The 14107-nt window shown below is 38.3% G+C and overlaps 2 protein-coding genes across 7 annotated transcripts in view; one reads left to right on the top strand and one right to left on the bottom strand.

Moving 5' to 3' along the window:
* The window catches only part of P2RY14 (purinergic receptor P2Y14), a 46637-nt gene extending 36516 nt beyond the window's left edge, over positions 1-10121 (bottom strand). Inside the window, exon 1 of one of the 2 annotated variants that reach the window (XM_012782877.3) lies at positions 9922-10121. The gene's annotated coding sequence lies outside the window, so the exon portion shown is untranslated. The remainder of the gene's footprint in view (positions 1-9921) is intronic. The other variant, XM_012782876.3, reaches the window with a different exon arrangement.
* The window catches only part of MED12L (mediator complex subunit 12L), a 317206-nt gene that overhangs the window by 155766 nt on the left and 147333 nt on the right, over positions 1-14107 (top strand). The gene's annotated exons all lie outside the window — the stretch shown is intronic.

Here is a 14107-nt window from a genome sequence, read left to right as displayed (position 1 = left end):
ATTTAAAATGGATTTTATGGGAAGTTTGCATTTACTTTACAGCTAATATAGATGAATTATATCTGTGCTATAAAGTATAAGATAATTTTTCCTAATTTAATATTGTCTGGGCAGTTCATTTTAGAGTGCATTTCTTGCACGTTTGAGTTTCTTACATTCTTTACATGAAAAGTTTATTTTGACTTATTGGAACCACTGACTAAACACTTCGTGGAAGATGTGCTTATGACAGTATTCCTTACCAGGAGTTTTTTTTACTTTGTTTGTTCACTTTGACCTTTGACTGTGAAAAGGATTGTACGTTGTACATTTAGAAAGGCATAAAAGTAATGGAGTGCTGTTAAGGAAATGGTGATAATTGAAATACTTGATGAGAAAGAAATTTAAGTGCATAACTTAACCCAATTTAAGGAGGTATTCACGAAATCCTCTTTTCTCTTTAAAAAGAAACAATTGTCAACGGTACTTTCTTTCCCCCTAAATTGTTAGCAACTATTGTTGATTATTTCTAAGAAATGTTAGCTTGTGAGTGTGGGTAGTTGTTAAAAACAGAGAGTAAATGCAGGCTACCAATGAGTGCCTAGGTCCTTGGTTAGATGTAAATAGTTTTCCTATGCTGGTTGCCCAATTGTAGTGTAGAAACGTAAGCACTAAGGCAGAGTTATACGAAATGAACCTTGCTGAATGTGAAGTGTGTTTTGGCTCAGTAATATCAAGGAAGCAGCTGGCAAAATATAGCTCTTCACAATAGTCTTTTCATTTCTTTGTATGTACAGTGTTTTATCAATTGCTAAGTACTTATGAAATGCTTTATTATTCTAGTTCGTTTTTTAATTTCTCCAAACCTCAGTAAAATGGAAAAGAGTTTTTTACTCTTCTCAATCTTCTGCTTTCTTAATAAAATCTGAAGGAAATAGCTTGCAAGGCTCTATTTTAAGATACATTGGGTAATAGTCTTTATCTGAATAGCAGGCATAATTCTTTGTTCTGACCTGACATGTTTTCAACAAGAAATATTGGTAAAATACTTTTAAAGCCATCTAAATCCTGTAACATGATGCTAATGTTTTAGGCTATAAAAAATATGTATCTTGACAGTAATATTTTAAAACAGTTATTACTCGTTTTAAAGTCAGCCTTAAACAGAGCTGCTGTGACTCACTGTTTTATGGAGCTTAATTCATTAAAGAGACTTCAGTCTATACTAATGACATGGTAAGTGTTCTAATGTATATTCAAAGAAAAAGAAATTATAAGCATACTGTTCTGCACTTTCTGTGCTGAGTTAAACTGCTATTGGGAGAGAAATAGAAACTTTGGATTATCCCTGTCCTAGTCAAAGGCTTGTCCTAGGGCAGGGCCATTAACACATCAGTTCTAAATGAATACCTCTAGTTCCTTCAGCGGGCCTCATACATGACTTCATTCCTATGAGTAGATTTTCTGTCTAGGATGAGCACAGGCTCTTCAATAGGCTTTAAGCATTTCTCCTAATAAATGAGCCAGCAATGTTTATAAAGCATTGTTCTCTGCAGGGAGCTATTGCCAGATAAAATGGAAGATTCAAGGAAGTAAATCAAGGTCTATCATAGGCCTAAAGGTAAAACTAAAACCACAAAGCTTTTAGAGGAAAACATAAGATATGTTCCCAAACTTGGGTAGGCAATATTTCTTAGTTTTAAAAATTTAGCCATAAAAGAAAAAAAATAATAAATTGTATCTTATCACAATTTAAAACTTGCATTTTTCATCAGACACCATTAAGAAAATGAAGGCAAGCTCTATACTGGGGGTAAATAGTCACAAAACACACATCTGTGAAAGGCTCAGATCGTTTAAAGAACTTTTGTTACTCTATAATAGAAGAAACTCAATTTTTTAAAATGGCAAAAAAGAAAAACTTGAACAAACAATTCATAAGGGAAGATGTTTGATCAAGAAGCACAGGAAAATATGCTCAGCCTCATTAGTCAACTGGGAAATGCAAATAAAAATGACAAAGAAATGGTACTTCACATCCATTAGAATGGCAAAAAACAAAAACAAAAAAAACCCTAATGGTATTAAGAGTTGACAAGGAACTAGGGTAATTGCTACTTTGATATATTTTTGGCTGGGGTGTAAAATAGTAAATCTACTTTGAAAAACAGTTTGTGTAACGTCTTACCTAGTTAAGCATATAGCTACCTCATGACCTGGTGATTTTACCTTTAGGTGTTTACGCAAGAGCAATGAAAGCATAGTCTATAAAAAAGACTTTTACTAGAATGATAATAGCAACCGTTTTCATAATAGCCAAAAATTAGTGACAACCTAAATGTTCATCAACAGATTAAAATGGGTAAACAAACTGTGATATACTCATAGAATAAAATACCACTAAATAATCCAGAGGAATGGTACATGCTAGGAATATAGATAAATCTCAAAACATCATGTTGAGCAAAAGAAGTCAGCCACAAAGGAGTATGTGCTGTGTAATTCCATTTAAATGCAGTTCTATTACTGGTAAAACTAAACTGTAGTCATAGAAATTAGGAATGTAGAATCCTGTGACTGGAAAGAAACACACTGGAATTTTTTTGATGGTAATATTATTTATCTTAATTGTAGCTGTGATTACATGGTGTTAAACTTCATTAAATTGTACATTTAAAATCTGTTTTTCCATTTATTGTATGTGGTTTATACCCCAACTCAAATTAAGTGGTGGAAAAAATTCAACAGTATAAAACTTGCACTTGGAGCAGTAAGGATGATGAGCATACATGGAGCAGATTGTAACTTATGTGTGAACGCTGTGGGATGCTTGAAAGATGGCAGAGACAGCAGGGAGTGGGTACCGCATGAGGTCTCTCAGGAAAAAGCAGGTTAAACAGGAAAGGCTTTTTGGGCAAGAGATGGTTTGTGCTGTGTTTTGAGGGTACAAAAAAGTAAATGTTTTTAGGGATTGGAGAAAAAATATCCCAAATAGGGTCAAGGGCTCAAGTCAGGTGGTCCAGATAAAAATAAATGACATGTTTTGGAGACAATAAACATATTAATTGAAGTTGTTTCCCTACTCAGTGTATGATTTCCATAGATCATATATCAGTCTGTCATTTCATGTATATATATATATATATACACACATACACACATATATAAAATTTCCTTCTTTTAAGACCCAGTTCTATTTTTTCTGTCCTCTAGATGCACCAGCACACAGTGCTCTTTCTCCTGAAAGAAACTTTACCTTCAAAAATTAAATGCAGCATTTAATTTTCCCTGACTATAATCCTATATTTTAAGTGTATATCTTCTCAAATTTATCCTGAGGGAAGGTAGTTTTTGTCCTCATTGCCCCAAGTAAAATCCAGAGTACACAATCAAATGCTGGTTGATTAAGATTCTTTGGATGGAGGTTTGATAGACTGGTGAGAGGGGAGATCTGCATGGATGTAGAATGGAGTGTGGATTTGCTACCTTAAGTAGATGTTGTAGATTTTTTGTGTATGAGCATTAATTGCTATCGTTTTTTGACTGTCACCTATGTGCCAGTCATTCTTCTAGTAGGTGTTTTTGTTCTGTTTTTACAGATGAGTAAACTGAGCAGGCAGATGTTAAAGGACAAACTGGAATTTGAATACAGGTTGAGTATTCATAATCCAAATATGAAAATGCTCCAAAATCTGAAACTTTTTGAGTGCCAAATAATGCTTAAAGAAAATGCTCATTGGAGCATTTCAGATTTTGGATTTTCAGATTAGCAATGGTCAACTGGTAAGTATAATGCAAATATCCCAAAATCTGAAAAAAATCTGAATCACTTCTGGTCCAAAGCACTTTGGATAAGCAATACTCATTGTATGTATCTCTTTGGCTTCCATTGTTCTTCTAGTCATCAGATAGATCACACACAATGTTGCTGGGAAACAAGATGATGGTGGTGAAGGCACAATAAACATTGATTGCATTCTCATGTTATGCTAGTCTCTGTTTTTGGGCAATTTATGCATTTAACTCATTCAATCTCCATGATGACTCAGTGAGGACAATGAGGCATAGAGGCATTAAGTGACTTTATCAAGGCTGTGTCAGAATAAGTGGTAGAGTCAAGATTTGAAGAAATCTTGAAGCCAGAGAGTCTGATTCTAGAATGCCCACTCTTTATTGTTACACTCTATTTCTTGGCTTTGTGTACATAAGGACTAGTTGGCTCTCTAAGTGAGAGCAGGGCCTGTTTCTTAAGTAGGGTAGGTGTGGATTGAGATAAAAATTGGAGATGCACACTGTTGTTTTCAAGGCGTATGTAGTTTGTTTTTAAAGTTAAGATCCTCATTTTCATCCATTCATGTAACATTCATTGAAAACTTCACTGTGTTAATAGGCTAAGACAGAGTCTGTTCTTTTGAGAGACTTTAGATCTAGGTCTGTCTGGATTTTTTTTTTTTTTTAAACTCATGTGCCTTCATAAGCATTTAAAAATCCTCACACTACTTGAACTGAAGTGAAAAACTGAATTGGACGGGCAGTGTGTCAAAGTTGTGGTTTCCAAAGGAAAATCATAGAGAACTGTAATTGACCTACGTGTACTCAGAAAAAAGGCCCTACCACAGCGCCAAAAGATTGGACAATAAATGTGCAGTTTGTATTTTAAGTTTAATTTATTTAGGGGAGATACCTAGGTTTTTCTAGAAATCATTCCTCCTCACCCCTATTTTTTTGGTTAACGAACCTGTGGTTTTGGTTAACCAGCTTTCCTCAATGGCACATGTTATAAAGAAAACTGCTGTGTATCAATCTCGGTGATAACGGGGACAACTGGTCTTTCCATCTTAGGTTTTCTTTTCATCTCAGACCATAATCTTTCTCTTCCTTTTTTCACTTCTATAAAGGTGGTGCTCGTAGAGATATTTATAGTGGAGAAAGAAAGAGGCAGCGAGATCCTGTGCAGAAGCAAACGTAGGCAGTTTCACGGGCCAGGAGAGAGAGAACATTCAGCACTAGGGACGATGCTTAGGACATTTAACTGAACTAAGTATCATTTTCCATATTCTCTTTCTGTCATCAGTACAGGCGGGGCCCTCAGCTCCTAGCAGGGTTAGGTTGGGGATTTGGGTAAAGTCAGTAAATGGCTCTGATGAGATTAGAGTTCCCTCTAAATTTCTATAAAGAAAATAAATAAATTACAGCATGCCAAAAGATTGTTGTCATAACCGAATACTATTAATCCTAGGGGAGAAAGAGTGATGATGTTAAGGTTCGTTAATGTGTCTATTAGAATGTAAGCTTCAAGAGGTCAGAGACCTCTTCATGCAGAGTACCTCTAGCATCTAGAATTGTGGCTGCCACATGGTATGGAATCAGTGTTTGTTGACTGAATAAATGCCCAAAATATCTGTACAGTGAGAAGATGATTTCATTTATCTTCTGCAGCAGAATGGATATGTTCCTTAGATGAAGCTTTGGTGAGCTCACCTTCTAACCTTTAACCTTGGGGCCAGCCATAAGGAACATGTGAGTCCTTTCCTGCCAGGTGTCTCTCCCACTATAAAAGTTGGCACATTCAAGTCTGCTTGGTGTAAATTATTCCTAGAGTCCAGTGGCTCTGAGTGATGTGATGAAAGGAACTGTGTGTGAGCCTAGAAAATTGAGGATTAGATTCTTTTTCCAAGTGGCCATACCAAAGCGTATACAACCTTTAGGGCCAAGCTGCAGAAGCCAAAATAGCTTATCCTTTTCTCTTTGATATCTTAACTTCAATAGCAGATGTTCTATAATTGGGTAGAAGCCACTGCCCTTCTCTGGCTGTTTTCTTATCTGAAAGATGAAGGGTCAGAACATGCTATTTTAGGCCTTTGATGCTTTTTAAAAACAACAGATGGGAGACTTAAGTGAAGAATAAAAAGCCAGCAATTTAATTTAGGATGAGTAAAGACAAAGATTTCAAAGGAATCTAAAATTGTTCAGACCCAAAAGCATATGAACAACATTTTACTTTGACTTTAAAAGAACAGGTGGATTGAGAAGCTTTGTGGTAAACTTGGTTATCCTGTGGATTAATATAGTCAAGTGATTACTATTAAGATGAGATTACTTACTTTCTAGATTTATGCCTTTTTAGGATGCTAGTTGAGGAAAGAGCTCTCCCTGAAAGAGGATCTGGAAGATTTGGTAAGGAGGAGTTTGAAGACCTATTGGAAGAGACTTGATTCCTCGTGCTACTTAGGAAGCTGAGAGTTTAAACTAGATTTTACGTAGTTTGGTGCTGAGTACTTTTTTGCAAGCATGGAATATGTGTATTGAAATTGGTTTATCTAGTGTGCTGCCTGCACTTCTATGAGACAGTGCGTCTTTTCACATTCAGGGCGGTGAGAGGGCTATGGATATTGCACCAGAATGTGGCAGCAGACTTGAAGCTAGTTTGAAATCCCCGGCGGTAGATAGCATCTGACCAGTGAAACCCCTTTTTTAGCATCCAATCTGAACTGTAGGGGTGACCATATAATTTATTGTCCAAACCAGGACACTTCTGAGATAGAAAGGGGACACTGTTTACAATTATGCCCAGACAGGAGGTGGAAACTGAAGCTGTCCCAGGATGTAGGGTCACTGTACCCAGTGGAGCTCAAAATTCAATGTGCAAAAAATTCACCTGGAGGGCTTGTTAAAATGATTGCTGGGTTCCACCCACAGAGTTTCTGATTCAACTGGTCTGGGGTTAGGAATTTGCATGTCTAACAAGTCCACTGGTCATGTTGATGAAAAGTCTGGGGACTGCACTTTGAGAGTGGTCTTGTCACTCTTGTGCTGATGATGTAATTTTCAGTTGAAGGGAACTCTCATTGTCACCCTCCTCCACTATACAGTAGCCTTCTGCAGGTGAGGATGCCCACGATAAAGGCGGCAGAATCAGTTTGCGTTGGCATCAGCCTATCTCCCTGGACTGGTCTGTTTGGTATTCTAGAGACTGCTCATGCTGTGAGGCTGAGACAGCTCACCTGTTACCCACCTAACTTTCAAGGAAATGCTGGAGCCCAGTGGAATAAAGCCGATGACTTTTGGGTTGTCAGAATAGAGGCTTAGGAAGCCTCAGTGCCTAACTTCACCCCAGAAGCATTTTTAGGTCTAATAGGAAATATTTTGACCCTTCCTTCCTTTTTTTTTTTTCCTTTTGGGCAAGAATAATGTAGTGCTTAACCTTGTGGGGATAATATGGTGTTTTTGCTATATAGGGATTTATTCAAGATGTTGCCCCTAATTAGCTTGGATTGAATGAGAATCTTGTACACAGTTTTATTAGTAAAAGCAAATGCACATATGGGATTCACCTGTAGATGAGTAGTTCTCAGTGTGTGGACTTCAGCATGAGCATTACCCGAGAATTTGTTAGAAATGAAAAATTTCAAGCCTCAGCTTAGACTTACTGAATCAGAAGCTTTGCCTGGGAGGGCTCAGGGTTTATGTGTTTTAACAAGCCTTTCAGGTGGTTCTGATGTAGACTGAAGTTTGAAAAGCACTGTCGTAGCTAAATAGTTTTGATATATCCATTTTGTTTTACAAAGCTATTAAAATGTCTGAATTATGATTCCAGATGGTCTGATATAATTACATATACATTTGTCTTGACATAGTTAGTCTTTACCATAATAGTGAAAGCAATAATAATGACACCAGCCTTCATTTACTGAATACTTTCTATACATAGTCATGTGCCAATGTTGTATCAGTCGATGAAGGACTGTGTATACTACTGTGAGATTATAGTGGGGCCATGTATTGGAATGTGCTAGACTACCTAGGTTTGTGTAAGTACACTATGATTGCACAACTATATCGCCATCGCATATTTATCAGAACTTGTCCCTAGCACGGTATTATCTGATTCAAACCTTATAGCACTGTTTTGCAGATAAGGGAGGTGGGGGATACTTAAGGAGTTTGGCAGATTAGTCACTTAGTGCAGTGGTTACTTTGTACCTGTTGCCTAGAGTAACCATTAGCTATTTGAAAGTGATTTTTTCCCCCTAATTATCCTGACTTTGAGAGGTCTTCCCCCACTCCACTTCTCCTGCCCCTATTCCTGTCCTCTCCTTCCTGGTTGTATATTCTGTTTAACGATGTCAGTGATAATTATAATCTTATTTTTTTAACTATAATTTTTTCCTAAAATAAATGTGCATAGTACAAGACTAAACATTTTTATAGCCAGGGAATTTTAAATGCTATCCTAAATATACATGATTGAAGAAGAAAGTAGTTGGGAATGAAGAGCATGGTGGTGGTGATTGGGTGGGTTAGGGTGGAGGGCAGGGAGCAGGTGTAGCTATGGCAAGGCCAGGATGATTGAAATCCTGTGGGCTGCAGGAGCCAGCAGTGGTGAATGAGGTTCGGGCATGCTCCGTGTGGTCAGGGGAATTCAGGCTTCTGCGAGGTAAGCTGGGCGGCTTTGCTCATGATGGTCACAGCTCTGTACCTGCTTCCTCATGCGTGAAATGGGCACTATAAACACCCCAGCAAATAATGGTTCCTTCTCCACACCCTGCCCACTTCCCTTTACTGGGTTTTCATGCTTTGAGTACGTTGGAATCCTCTCATTTTGTCCTTACTAAGGTTTAACAATATGTGGTTCATGTGTATATACCCATGTGTGATTGTGTGCATACTTATATGTGTGTATGTATGTACGGTATTTATAACTTTTATTAAAGTATAAAATTGCATGCTTATAAATCACAAAATATTTTGATACAGTGAGTGCATTTTCTTAATTTTTAAACTTAATATCTAGGTTTTGAAATGGTAAAGCTGACTTTCAAGTCTGTCTATTCCATTTTTATTTATTTATTTTTGAGATAGAGTCTGGCTCTGTCGCCCTGGGTAGAGTGCGGTGGCTTCATCATAGCTCATAGCAACCTCAAACTCCTAGGCTCAAGCAATCCCCCTCCCTCAGCTTCCTGAGTAGCTGGGACTACAGGTGCATTGCCATGATGCCTGGCTAATTTTTCTATTTTTTGTAGAGATAGGGTCTTGCTCTTGCTCAGGCTGGTCTTGAACTCCTGAGCTCAAGCAGTCTTCCTGTCTTGGCCTGCCAGAGTGTTAGGATTACAGGTGTGAGGCACTGCAGCCTGGCCAAGTTTGTGTGTTTTAAAAAGATGAATATGCAAACTACAACTTTTTACTAATGTGATCTTTAATTCATTTTCTCCATAGGATTAATTGTCCTTGCTTATAAAAGTATAGATCAGATTAATTGCATGGGATTGGTTGAATATGCTGACATTGTGATTCTATCCTAATTCCCTTGTATATAATTTAAGTTTATATGTTTTTATAATAAGTATTTAATTTAGATGATTAGTCATAGACCATAAATAAGTAGCATACGAGCTCAAATTTTTGCTATGCATAGGATACATATTTTTGTGGCTTATAATTCTTTTTAAAAGCAAATAAATATTAGGTGTTATTGGGGTGAACTTATCCCAACAATGGCAAAAATAAAAGCTTTTACCTGTACAAGTGTATATACAAATAGATCTACCTATATATCTATACACACATGCAATTGCAAACAAAATCATGTTCCCACTGACTTATAAGTATTATTGTAATAATTGATTTTGTAGGTTTGAGAAGCAATGTGGATAAACATTTACAAGCTTTTGAAATGTTTGTCTTTGATAAATACCTTTTAAACATTTTCTTTGATAATCATCAATGATAATATTTCAGATTTTGATTCCCAAATTAACATGGGCAAATATATCAACATACCAGCAAATTTTGTCAAACAAAAAGTAACTTAACAGAGAAAAACACAAATGGGGATCGTCCGGTGTTACCCGGCCTTGTTGCTGCCCAGCTCAGAAATCTTTTCCATTCTTGTGCCCCATTCACATACACTCAAGTGGTTTCATGGAAAAGCTGTTTTCTTACCTGCTTCTAGCCCTTGATCTGCGTCAGACACACATTTTGGAATGTGTCTCAGTGTAGGCTCCAGAGTAACACTGTTGCAGAGTTCTTGCTCATCTTCAAGAACGAATGAAAATCAGGAACTTCACAGACACTGCGAGATAGTGGGTGGGCTGTCCCTGTGCTGCAGGAGTGAGATAAACTCATTAGAGACTGGGAAATGGAAACAAGGAGGAAGGAAGAAGATGTTTTGATCTTTGTTGGTGTCAGGCTGACCACTGAGCTAGTTCCTTTCCTTCAGCAATGCAAAAAATAGCTTGGTGTTTTTTTGTTTTTTTTTTTTTTAATTTTCTACTACTTTTTTCTATGTATCTACATGATCTGCCAAATGAACAGCCCGGCAATAACTTAAGTAGGTTTTCTTTTCTAAAATTTGGCATTGTAAAATTCAACACGTGTAAAATTCAACTGATGGGTGAGACATGTTCTGTCAACAGCCATACAGTGTAACGTGTGCACAGGTGGGTGGTAGCTGGAGCTATCTGGAAATGTGGAATTTGAGTCAAGAGCATTTTGACAACAATGTCCACATCTGTTAGATAAGAGATATTGCTGTTGTCATTTTTTTCACACTAGTTTTTTCATATTTGAACATCACTGATAAATAGATCATGGTAGGACTTCACGTAAACTCACCATGTGTTAACATTTTGCTGTTTGTGCTGCCTATGATACTGTTTTGACAGTCTTCATATTCTTACTCCCTTTCAAGTTCCATAATGTAATTTGTAATGTCCTGCAGAGTGCTCCAGTGTCCTTCCCATTGAATACTAGTGCCATTAGATTTGGAAGTACTCAGAAGTTGGCTGGAAAGACCTCTTCAAAGTGTGCAACTCAGAACCAGCAGAAAGAGAAAACAGTGGCCTGAAAAGATCTTTATAACGCTCCTGCATTTCAAGTGTGTTCACTCAGGTGGTTTCATTGCCAAATTATGGGCTAACAGTATAGCTTGTAAAGTTCAGTTTGCCTTAAAAACACTACTTATACATGTGCAGCAAGAACAATAAATAGTACCTATTATATGCTTATGACATCCCAGGTACTATGCTAATTGCGTTATATGGACTTACTGGAGGAAGTGCCCTGGACGTTGGAGATGAAGTAGTGGCTGACACATATCTGAGTTCTTTCACTCATGGAGTGCATTTTCTCATTTTGTGTTTCATATGAACTTCATAGTCACTACTGATCCTCAGGCAGAAGGCTATGGAAACCGGAGGGAAGATTCAGGGAAGCTCCCCACTTGGCTCTGCCAGAGGGGAATCCTTCTCCAGGCCTCTACAGGGCCCCAGTAGTCCTTGCCAGTGATTTGGCTGAGGGGCTAAGAACACCTGTGCATAGAGAGGATGGTCGGCTTCAGCAGCACTGAGATCTGGTGGGTAAATAGACTTAAGGACAGGTAGACATAAGGAGGAGTCATTAGGGCCTGGTCATTACTAAGGCACATTGCAGAGTCATCCAGTTATCAACATTTGGCTCATTAAATGGATGATTTGGCATCAACAGTCTCTAAGCTGCTACTCTCAATGCTTCCCTGATTTGTTGCAGGAAGTGCTGTTTATTCTGATAGTCTCAGAAACACCCCTTGTTCCAGGCTCTCTTATGCTTCTTGACTTCCCTGTGGGGTGTTCCACATACCTGTTATTGCATATGGTTGGGGAGGACATTATCATTTGTTTGGCTGGAACTGCTTATTTCCTCTTAATGTCAGGATTTGCAAAGTTCAAGGCCAAAGGCATAGCCCTGCAAGTAGTCCTCTGGTGGCTGGTGGTCAATGTGAGGTAGACCCTGCATAAGACACTTGGAGGTACAAGGATTATGGAGATGTGGAGAGCTAATGGCCCACCTAGGAGATCAGCTGTCACATGGAGCTTGCCAGGGTCCAGTGTTGCCCATCTTTGGATGAGCTAGTATAATCAGAACATTGAGGGCTGATTGCATCTGTTCTAAACACTTTACATGTTTTAATTCATTGTGTACTCACAACAAACCTTGTGAGTGAGGTAGTTTCCACTACTGTCCTCTCCCCACCTTTTCCTTAGATGAAGAAACTAAAGCATGGAGATGTCAAGTCAGGTCCTACCACTCCTAGTGCTGGGATTTCAACCCTGACAGAGAAGGCCCGGAGCCTATGCTCTGGTACTGCCGTTTTATTCTCCTCTGATTTTGTTACGTTGGTGTCTAAATCCAAAATTGTACAAACCTGTGTAGGCCTAACACCTTGTGGGCTAAAACAGATCCTGACTGTGAACTGTATTTGCCTTGTGACCTCTGCTTCATGGTTTTATTGGCAGGTAACAGGGCTAAGATGGTAGGTAGGGAGGGGCCAACTAGGCACTCAAAATGTAAGCTCATCTGCCAATAGGAGCAAGTCAGAGATGCACACAAACACACACACACGACTGAGGGCACTTTTTCCCTATTAGATCCTTTGCATCCTGAACACACAGCAACCCTTCAAAGGGGTAACTATTACTATTTGTACAGAAGAGAAAATAGAGCCTTAGAAAATATAACTAAGTTATCAAAGTTAGCAGGTGGCAGAACTGGACTTTGGAGTCATCTGTAGACAGAGTTTAGGGTGCCTTCCCCAGACCAGTGTCTTTTTCTTATAACCAAATGAACAATGAACACTGATTTATTAATTCATCACACATGTAAGAATAGGGTACACTAGGACACTCTTTGTTGGAATAATAAGAAAAGTGTATTTTCTCATTAAGAGTTTCTGATTGCTTGCACACTGAAAAGTTAGTTTGAGGGAAGAAGAGAGAGAAAATGGTGCCTGGCACATGAAGTGATGTAGGTGGTGATGATTATAGACGTCGGGGCAAGGGGTAGAGTTAATGGTTAAGACTAAGGCTTTGCTTGCCCTTGGAATCAGGGAAGATGAATGTGTAAGTATCTAAGAACTTTTTGAATTATCTATTTATCTTGTTTTCTTAAGATTGTGTGTCTCAAGACAGATTGTCTGCCTTAGTGTAGAGTATTTTCCTATAGGACCTTACTGACAAAGGGGCAAGGGCAGGTTTTGTGGTTTTTCTTTCCATGTTTGGGGGGACTTTTAAGGGAGAAATGCCTGGAACTGCATTTCTTCCCCCTGGCCCTCTGGATGGTCTGCTTTGCCCCCTGCTCACCTGGGGACTCTGAAGCAGTCTCTGTGGCTCTTTTAAGCCATTGTTTAATATACCTGACTGGCCATCATAATCACCTGGGGAGATTTTTAATGCATAGTCCAAAACTCTGCTTCAAAGGGACTGAATCAGAATCCTTGTGTTTTTGGCTGAGGACACAGAAATGTCCAGATAATTCAGAAATGGGGCCAGCTGTGGACATCCCTCCTCCCTATATGGAGCCTCTATTCTGACACTGGGAGGAACTTTTATCTTTCAGGCCGACATTGTACCTACTAGCCTGTTTTGTTTGTTCAACTCACTCTAGCTGCTGATTCCTTATTAGTTACTCATCAGCTATGGAGCTTTGGACACTCCATACGGACATGTGCCCTGAAAACAGAAATTTTGATGATTGGGGTGTACTAATAGAGTAGTGTTAATGGGGAAGAGAGATTTATAGGGGAACCTAAAGAGGAGGGAGCATTTAAGGCTAGGGCAGCCACAGATAAATGAAACCCAAGGAGGAAGGAGAAAGATCTTATACCTCACAAAAAAGTGATGTTTGAGTTCTTTTGGGGTCTTTAGCTTTATATATTTCAGCTTTCTTCCCTCATCAGTCTTTTTCCCCTGCTGAATGTCAAAAAAATGATATAAATCTGTTCTTACATTGTCTGCTGTTATGCCCTCTTCCTAGCAAGAAAGTGTTAGGAATAGGGTCTTCCTTGAGTTACGCACCCAACCCTGTGTTTTAAAAACTGGCCCTGGTTGTCCTAGAATGTGGAGCTTATGGAAACATGGACATATTTGTGATCAATTCAGAAATATTTTTATGCAACATTTAAAATTGGCCCTGTCACCATTTTGTTTTTCCCTAAGATTTATGCTGGGCATTTTGTGAATGCTTTAATGCAAAGATTAGCTTGTATACATTTTTCTCTGTTAGAATTGGCAATAAATATCTTATTAATGTTTGAAAAATATTTTAGCCTGACAAAGAGTATTTACTGATTATATCCTTTTTTCCTCTTTTTGTG

The sequence above is a fragment of the Microcebus murinus genome, chromosome 1 (genome assembly GCF_040939455.1).
Source record: "Microcebus murinus isolate Inina chromosome 1, M.murinus_Inina_mat1.0, whole genome shotgun sequence".
Lineage (NCBI taxonomy): Eukaryota > Metazoa > Chordata > Mammalia > Primates > Cheirogaleidae > Microcebus > Microcebus murinus.
Note: the sequence above shows the minus strand (reverse complement) of the source record. Positions and strands in the feature narration are given on the sequence as shown.